Raw genomic sequence first — 9,923 nt, 5'->3', positions numbered from 1 at the left:
AAGACAGTAGGAAATAGAAGACAGAAGGAAATACAGAGACAGGAAGACACAGGAAATACACAGAGGAAGACAGTAGAAAATACAGACAGAGGGAGGCAGTTCCAGAGTTGACCTCTTGCATAAATGAAGGACTGGGAGTAACGGTTAACTCTTGCATTAGAGAGTTGGACAGAAAAAGGATGAGAGTTTGCTGCCAGACGGGTGCTACGCGCCCGTCGTAGAGGTGGAGGGATGCAAGCAGACAGTTCAGAGGAGCAGTGACCATTGAAGTAGCGATAGAAAAGAGATAAAGATGCAACAGTGCGGTGAAGAGACAAAGGCTGAAGGGAGTCAGTACGAGGAGGGGAGTTAATGAGACGAAAAGCCTTTGACTCCACCCTGTTGAGAAGAGCTGTATGTGGGGAGCCTCCCTACACATGAGAGTTGCACTCCACACAGGGGCGAATAAAACCCCTGTATAGAGTCAACAATTGTGCAGGGGTAAAGAAGGAACGGAGTCGGCTTAGCACACCTAGTTTCTTGGAAGCAGTTTTGCAAGAGATGTACTATGATCTTTCCACAAATCCCAAGAGAATGAAACCCCAAGTATGTTCAAGGATGATATAGTATGAAGTTGGATATTATTAAACATTAAAGGGTACTCCTGTGGAAGATTTTGGCCTGCTTGAAAGATACAAGAACTGAGTGAGAAGAGTAAGAGTGAGTTGCCTGAGAGGAGCATGTGGGGTTCCGTGGATACAGGCAGACAAATGAGGAAGTGAAAGGGTGCTCTGGTGGTGATGTGGATGTGATTAATAGCACTAGGAGAGGTACTCTGAGATGGTCTGACCAGGTGGAAAGAATGGGGAATGAGAGACTGACGAGGAGAGTGTATGTGAGGTGGATGGGGGAGAGGGAGGGGGAGACCAAGGATGAGATGGAGGGATGGGGTGGAGAGAAATATGAGACTAACTAGAAGAGTGTGTGACTGGGATGGAAGGGGGGAGGAGGAGGAGATGGAGGGATGGGGTGGAAAGATGAGAGGTGAGTTGAGGAGGGGGCAATCTAGTGGGAGTGGACAGGGTGACATGGAGGTGATTTGTTTGTGGCCACTCCTTATGGAATTATAACATTTGACTATAAATACATAAACAGAATAGACCAGTAAAGTTACATACACCAAATAAATCACACAGGAGAAGGTGTTAGGGAGCTTCCTTAACTGAACAGCTGAAAGGATTTATAAAACATAGAACAATAAGGTTTAATAACCAAAATAAAATGTAAGAAGGATTTACATAACACAAGACTGGACGGTAAGGTTAAATCAGTGGACTAAATCGCTTATGAAAAGGTGTTCGGGAGCTTCCTTAACCAACAAGTGTGAATACAGAAATAAATAGGACAGTAGGTTGCAATAAGCACAATGAGTCACTTAGGAAAATTGTGTTAGATTGATGAGAAAGTTGGGAGAATTTATAGACAGGAGAGTAAGGTGCAATAAACAAAACAAATCACTTGGGAAAAGGCGTTAGGGAGAGGGTTCCTTAACCGGGGAGAACAGACCCGTAAAGGCACCGTCACACTGGAACAAAAGTGACTAACAGGTGAGCCAGTTCTGCGCGCCTAAACAGCTAGCCGAGTTGCGTGCGAATCGAAACGGCTAACAGTGTGGGCTGCCTTGGCGCCTTGTGGTCAGCTGTAACCCACCACAGTACCCACAACCTTTACCTCAGTGTCTGTTACAGCCTCACGTATTTTAGCAACACCAGAGCCACACAGCAGTCTACTAGAGTGTTCCTTGCCGCAGAATCCACATCAAATACTTGTCACCATCCGTTATCCACCAGAGTGTCCCAATACTGATTTAATGTCTATCTACCTATTGCCAGACGCCTCAATCCCGTTTGGGGTGGCCACAAACAAATCGCCTCCACGTCGTCCTGTCCCCCGCCATTTCACTGCCCTGCTCCCAACTCACACCCCCCTCTCTCATATACATCTAATGTCACATGAAAAAAATAGAAATGAATAAAAATCACATGAATTGAATTTCGTTTACTTGACAATCTTCCTTAAAGTTTCCTTCTGTGAATAGCAAAATATTTTCTCACCAGGTACATAATTAATCTAGGCTCATTTGGCTTCTACTCCCACCAACAAGCTGTGGGCGAGAGTTGTTATATCATCTTGCAAGCGGTACCTCACTCACTGTCGGCTCACACAACTGGCTCGCATGTCAGCCACTTCTGTCCCGGTGTGATGAAGACACGATAAAAAACGGTTAGGATTTATGTAACACAGGAGGGTAGGGTCAAAAAGACTAAACTGCTTAGGAAAAGGTGAGGATTTATGTAACACAGGAGGGTAGGGTCAAAAAGACTAAACTGCTTAGGAAAAGGTGCTCAGGGGCTTCCTTAACCGACAAACATGACCCGCTGACTCACCTGTAAGATGCCATACTTGAGCTCCACCTCCAGGAAGTTGTAATCCCTGGAGAGGCTGGGTAACTTATCCTTTTCCTTGTCATCCACGGGTGTGATGATGTTTGCCAGGCTCGCCATGACGGGCTCGGAGTAGAAGCTTAAGGTATCGCTAGTGTCCTCTGGGCCGGCCACCACCTGTGAGAGAGAAGGGAGTATTTCATCTACTGCATCTACTATCTATCTATTGCCAGATGCCTTAATCCCACAAGGGGTGGCCACAAACAAATCGCCTCCACATTGCCCTGTCCCCTGCCATTTCACTACCCTGCTCCCAGCTCACACACCCCTCTCTCATATACCTCTCCACCCCATCCCTCCATCTCATCCTTGGCCTCCCCCTACCTCTCCCCCCCTCCACCTCACTCACATACACTCTCCTCGTCAGTCTCTCACCCTCCATCCTCTCCACATGGCCAAACCACCTCAGTGTGTTTCTCCTAACGCTTCCTATCACATCCACATCCACACCACAACGCTCCTTCACTTCCTCATTTGTCAGTCTGTCTCTCCATGTAACTCCACATGCACCTCACTCACATACACTCTCCTCGTTAGTCTCACCATCCTCTCCACATGGCCAAACCACCTCAGTGTGTTTCTCCTAACGCTTCCTATCACATCCACATCCACACCACAACGCTCCTTTATATCCTCATTTGTCAGTCTGTCTCTCCATGTAACTCCACATCCACCTCACTCACATACACTCTCCTCGTCAGTCTCTCACTCTCCATCCTCTCCACATGGCCAAACCACCACAGTGTGTTCCTCCTAACGCTTCCTATCACATCCACATCCACACCACAACGCTCCTTCACTTCCTCATTCGTCAGTCTGTCTCTCCATGTAACTTCACCACCTGTAACAGAAGGAAGTATTTAATCTATCTCTATTGCCAGACGCCTTAATCCCACAAGGGGTGGCCACAAACAAATCACCTCAACGTCGCCAGTTCCAAGTCACACACACAACTGCTAACCATACACTCAAAAAACACAGAAACGTAGGTAGAGACAGTAAAATAAAACACAATACATAAATCATTTCAAAAACTTTACAAAAACGCCAGAACAGTTAATTTCTTTTTTTTTTAATATCCATAATACTGCAGGTGAAGACAAATATATCGCCAAAATCACCAAAATAAACCACAAAATCACTAAATTATATCCATACCTTCCCCCAAAAAATATTGTACAACCCTGCTAAGTTTTTTGCCACCTTATAAAATTCCATACTACTGCAGGTGAAGGCAAATATATCCTGAATAATCACTAAAGTACAAAATCTCTAAATTACTCTATTCCCAAAACTTTACGAAGGAAAAAATATACCGGAACACTGCTAAATTCCTGGCCATCCCATACATCTCTTGCCATCTTATAAATCTCTCGCCATCTTATAAATCTCTTGCCATCTTATAAATCTCTTGCCGTCTTATAAATCTCTTGCCATCTTATAAATCTCTTGCCATCTTATAAATCTCTCGCCATCTTATAAATCTCTTGCCATCTTATAAATCTCTTGCCATCTTATAAATCTCTCGCCATCTTATAAATCTCTTGCCATCTTATAAATCTCTTGCCATCTTATAAATCTCTTGCCATCTTATAAATCTCTTGCCATCTTATAAATCTCTTGCCATCTTATAAATCTCTTGCCATCTTATAAATCTCTTGCCATCTTATAAATCTCTTGCCATCTTATAAATCTCTTGCCATCTTATAAATCTCTTGCCATCTTATAAATCTCTTGCCATCTTATAAATCTCTTGCCATCTTATAAATCTCTTGCCATCTTATAAATCTCTTGCCATCTTATAAATCTCTTGCCATCTTATAAATCTCTTGCCCTCGTATAAATCTCTTGCCATCTTATAAATCTCTTGCCATCTTATAAATCTCTTGCCATCTTATAAATCTCTTGCCATCTTATAAATCTCTTGCCATCTTATAAATCTCTTGCCGTCTTATAAATCTCTTGCCCTCTTATAAATCTCTTGCCGTCTTATAAATCTCTTGCCATCTTATAAATCTCTTGCCATCTTATAAATCTCTTGCCATCTTATAAATCTCTTGCCATCTTATAAATCTCTTGCCATCTTATAAATCTCTTGCCATCTTATAAATCTCTTGCCATCTTATAAATCTCTTGCCATCTTATAAATCTCTTGCCATCTTATAAATCTCTTGCCATCTTATAAATCTCTTGCCATCATATAAATCTCTTGCCATCTTATAAATCTCTTGCCATCTTATAAATCTCTTGCCCTCGTATAAATCTCTTGCCCTCGTATAAATCTCTTGCCCTCGTATAAATCTCTTGCCATCTTATAAATCTCTTGCCCTCGTATAAATCTCTTGCCCTCGTATAAATCTCTTGCCATCTTATAAATCTCTTGCCATCTTATAAATCTCTCGCCATCTTATAAATCTCTCGCCATCTTATAAATCTCTTGCCATCTTTTAAATCTCTTGCCATCTTATAAATCTCTTGCCATCTTATAAATCTCTTGCCATCTTATAAATCTCTCGCCATCTTATAAATCTCTTGCCATCTCATAAATCTCTTGCCATCTTATAAATCTCTTGCCCTCGTATAAATCTCTTGCCCTCGTATAAATCTCTTGCCCTCGTATAAATCTCTTGCCTTCTTATAAATCTCTTGCCATCTTATAAATCTCTTGCCATCTTATAAATCTCTTGCCATCTTATAAATCTCTTGCCATCTTATAAATCTCTTGCCTTCGTATAAATCTCTTGCCATCTCGTAAATCTCTTGCCATCTTATAAATCTCTTGCCCTCTCATAAATCTCTCGCCATCTTATAAATCTCTTGCCACCTTAGAAATCTCTTGCCATCTTAGAAATCTCTTGCCATCATATAAATCTCTTGCCATCTTATAAATCTCTCGCCATCTTATAAATCTCTCGCCATCTTATAAATCTCTTGCCCTCTTATAAATCTCTTGCCATCTTATAAATCTCTTGCCATCTTATAAATCTCTTGCCCTCCTGTTTCTTGCCATCTTATAAATCTCTTGCCATCATATAAATCTCTTGCCATCTTATAAATCTCTTGCCCTCATATAAATCTCTTGCCATCTTATAAATCTCTTGCCATCATATAAATCTCTTGCCATCATATAAATCTCTTGCCATCTTATAAACTTCCATAATCCCAGTACAACAGGTTTTCTTCACACCAGGCCTGCACCCCTAGACTACATCCATCCTCTCAGAAGGCCAGTCTCAGCATATGCCATGAACCTTCCTGAAACTCATCACCTTCCACGTACTTTGCACAACCAACTTTGGACACGTAGAGAGAATGAAAGACTGACTAAGAGGGTGTATGTAGGTGAAGTGGAGGGAGGGAGAGGGAGAGAGCGAGGATAAGGTGGAGGGAGGAAGAGGGAGGGAGCGAGGATGAGGTGGAGGGAGGGAGAGGGAGAGAGCGAGGATAAGGTGGAGGGAGGGAGAGGGAGAGAGCGAGGATGAGGTGGAGGGAGGGAGAGGGAGACAGCGAAGATGAGGTGGAGGGAGGGAGAGGGAGACAGCGAGGATAAGGTGGAGGAAGAGGGAGGGGTAGACCAAGGATGAGGTGGAGGGATGGAGTTGAGAGGTGTATGAGGGAGGGGGGGGGAGTGAGTTAGGGGGAGGGCAGTCAAAAGGTGGGTGACAGAGCGACTTGGAGGCGTTTTGTCTGTGGCCACCCTTTGCGGGATTAGGGCGTCGGGCTATAGACAGACAGAACTGTGGTACCAATAAGAATAATATGCCTGATCAGTGGGGAGCATGATTTTACACACACACACACCCTTCTTCTTCTTCTTCTTCTTCTTCTTTCTTTCTTTTTTTTTTGAGAATGAAGGAAAAACAAAGGAAATTAAAAAAAAAAAAACAGCCCTCACACACCAGATATCATAAACTCTCCACAACACTCTGATTCTTCCACTCACTCCCCCCTTCGTCTCGCACTCAAATGGACACGAGACTGTATCTATCTATTGCCAGACGCCATAATCCTGTAAGGGGTGGCCGTTTGTCTTTGAGTTTGTTGTTTTACGGGGAGGGGCACTAACCCTCCACCAACCCACTTGTTGACACGTAGGGAACACGTATGGTTTGGTTATATGGTTACCACCCAGCGCTGTAAATGGTTTCTTGGCTTACATGTGACTCACCCACCCAAAACATGGCCCTTATCATGCTGGCAATCTAGTGGGAGTGAATGTGAAAGATGGACAGTAGAGACAAACATGGAGAGTGTTTGTGAGTGAGGTGGAGGGGGGGTAGAGGGAGGGGGAGGCCGAGGATGAGATGAAGGGATAGACTGGAGAGGTATGAGACAGGGGGGGTGTGAGCTGGTGGGAGGGGAGCAAAATGGCAGGAGACAGCGTGAAATGGAGGTGATTTGTTTGTGGCCACCCCTTACGGGATGAAGGCGTCTGGCAATAGATAGGTAGTGAGGGGGAGGCCAAGGATGAGATGAAGGGGTAGACTGGAGAGGTATGAGACAGGGGTGTGTGAGATGGTGGGAGGGGAGCAAAATGGCAGGAGACAGGGTAAAATGGAGGTGATTTGTTTGTGGCCACCTCTTACAGGATTAAGGCATCTGGAGATAGATAGATAGACAGACAAGACAGAAAGTGTGGAGGAACATACACCTCCTCTGACCTCCATCTGCAAAACTGACCAGATAACACCACTCAACCCTAGCCAGTCTTCAACCTTCAGCCTCTCCTCGTACCACCTTCATCGCCTCGTCACCACTTTCACCGCATCAAAGTGGGCCCTGAGGAGAGTGATGAGAGTGAGGTGGCTGGAAACGATCTCTGAAGTAATGGGGAGAGCGAGGAAAGTGATGACGCCTTGGATCCGAACGAGATGCCAAGCGGGAGGATAGTGAGAAGGGAGGGCATGGGGGAACAGGAGGACGTATGCACTATTAACACCCTGCAAGCTTACCCTACCACATGGCCACCACAACACCATCTACCACACCCTCTCAGCCCTGCCACATATGCTGCTACATCCCCAAACATGTACAAGTGAGAAAGACAGCAGTGACAATGTGCGCCGCTTGTAGTACTGGTCTGCGTCTTGAGGTGTGCAAATGAGTATATCCCTCTCAAGCAAGACCACCACCGCACCATCTACCACACCCTCTCAGCCCTGCCACATATGCTGCTAAATCACCAAACATGTACAAGTGAGAAAGACAGCAGTGACAATGTGCGCCGCTTGTAGTACTCTCAAGCAAGGTTCTGAGTCCACACCAATTGCTAATATCCCCACAAACATGTAAATGACTGAAAAATCTGTATTATGACTTATTCAACACCATCAGTAAAGTTTGCGCTGTCTTTTATTACACAACTCATCATGTTTTTAATAGTTCTAAAAAAAAAATAATGAAATGTGGTAACTATGATGGATTCTTTTTTTTTTTATGTAAGAAGGAACCAAAGGCCAGGAGCCCACAAACAATTCCTTCCAAGAAAAAAAACAAAAACAATACAGAAGTGAGCCAAATTCAAGACCTGTTCACTTCCGGATGCCTGGACACACTGCTTATGAAAGACTGGAGATCATAGGAAGTAGGAAACACAGACAGAGGGAGACAGTTCCAGAGCTGAATGTCATCTGTTTACAAGAGAGGCCCACGCACACTGGAGAGGCAAGCACTACACACTGGAGAGGCAAGCACTACGGTGAAAATTAACATCGTGAACACATAGTGGCATGGGAAGTCACCAGCAATATATCTGGTCCACTGTTGTTGATGATAAATAAGTCGTCTGCTAGGGAGCCAGATCAAGTGACGTTCAAATCGCGAGGGGTGAGCTCGATAAAGAAAAAGGTGGCCGTCGACGTCCAGCGGGTGATGGGGAGTGGAAAACAAGCTCAGTCTGGATGTCCATTAGGTGCGGCACAAAACATTCAAGGGTCATCGTGTGTTACGCGCTTTAGTCTCTCGCTCTCCATCCTCCCAACTTACACCGCCCTCTCTCATATACCTCTACACTCCATCTCATCCTTGGTCCCCCCCTCCTTCCCCCCCCTCCACCTCACTCACATACACTCTCCTCGTTAGTCTCTCTCCATCCCCCCCAACTTACAGCCCCCTCTCTCATATACCTCTACACTCCATCTCATCCTTGGTCCCCCCCTCCTTCCCCCCCCATCCACCTCACTCACATACACTCTCCTCGTTAGTCTCTCCATCCCCCCCCAAATTACAGCCCCCTCACTCATATACCTCTACACTCCATCTCATCCTTGGTCCCCCCCTCCTTCCCCCCCCTCCACCTCACTCACATACACTCTCCTCGTTGGTCTCTCTCCATCCCCTCCAACTTACAGCCCCCTCACTCATATACCTCTACACTCCATCTCATCCTTGGTCCCCCCCTCCTTCCCCCCCCTCCACCTCACTCACATACACTCTCCTCATTAGTCTCTTCATCCACCCCACATGACCAAACATCACCCAAAGCCAGTGGGTTAACGGTGAAATGTCCTCGTACGGTACTGCCGATATAATACCCAAAGGTCCGAACTTACTCTATGGATTCCTCGTTTTCAATTCCTTCTTCCTTCTCATTATTTTTCTTGTAGCTTTTTTTTTTCCTATGTGGTTGATTATCAATTTCATGGATTCCTCTTTTTCAATTCTTTTTATTATTATTATTATTATTTTTTTGTTATTAGCTTTCTTTGTCCTTCGCAGGTTGACTACTGCATTTACGGATTTCTCCTTTTCAACTTGTTTTCTTTTCCATGAGCTTCTTTTTGTCCTATGTGGGTTGATCTGATGCTGTAGGGTGTCAAAAACATCTATCTATCTACTGCCGGACGCCTTAATCCCATAAGGGGTGGACACAAACAGATCGCCTCCATGTCGCCCTGTCCCCCACCATTTCACTGCCCTGCTCCCAGCTCACACACCCCTCTCTCATATACCTCTCCACTTCATCCCTCCATCTCATCCTTGGCCTCCCCCTTCCTCTCCCTCCCACAACCCCACTCACATACACTCTCTTCGTCAGTCTCTCACCCTCCATCCTCTCCACATGGCCAAACCACCTCAGTGTGTTTCTCCTAACGCTTCCTATCACATCCACAACCACACCACAACACTCCTTCACTTCCTCATTTGTTAGTCTGTCTCTCCATGTAACTCCACATCCACCTCACTCACATACACTCTCCTCGTCAGTCTCTCACCCTCCATCCTCTCCACATGGCCAAACCACCTCAGTGTGTTTCTCCTAACGCTTCCTATCACATCCACATCCACACCACAACACTCCTTCACTTCCTCATTTGTCAGTCTGTCTCTCTCCATGTAACTCCACATCTGCCTCACTCACATACACTCTCTTCGTCAGTCTCTCACCCTCCATCCTCTCCACATGGCCAAACCACCACAGTGTGTTCCTCCTAACGCTTC

This window comes from Coenobita brevimanus, chromosome 31, assembly GCF_032717465.1.
Source record: "Coenobita brevimanus isolate Jiangsu-jjx chromosome 31, ASM3271746v2, whole genome shotgun sequence".
Taxonomy (NCBI): Eukaryota; Metazoa; Arthropoda; class Malacostraca; order Decapoda; family Coenobitidae; genus Coenobita; species Coenobita brevimanus.
Note: the sequence above shows the minus strand (reverse complement) of the source record.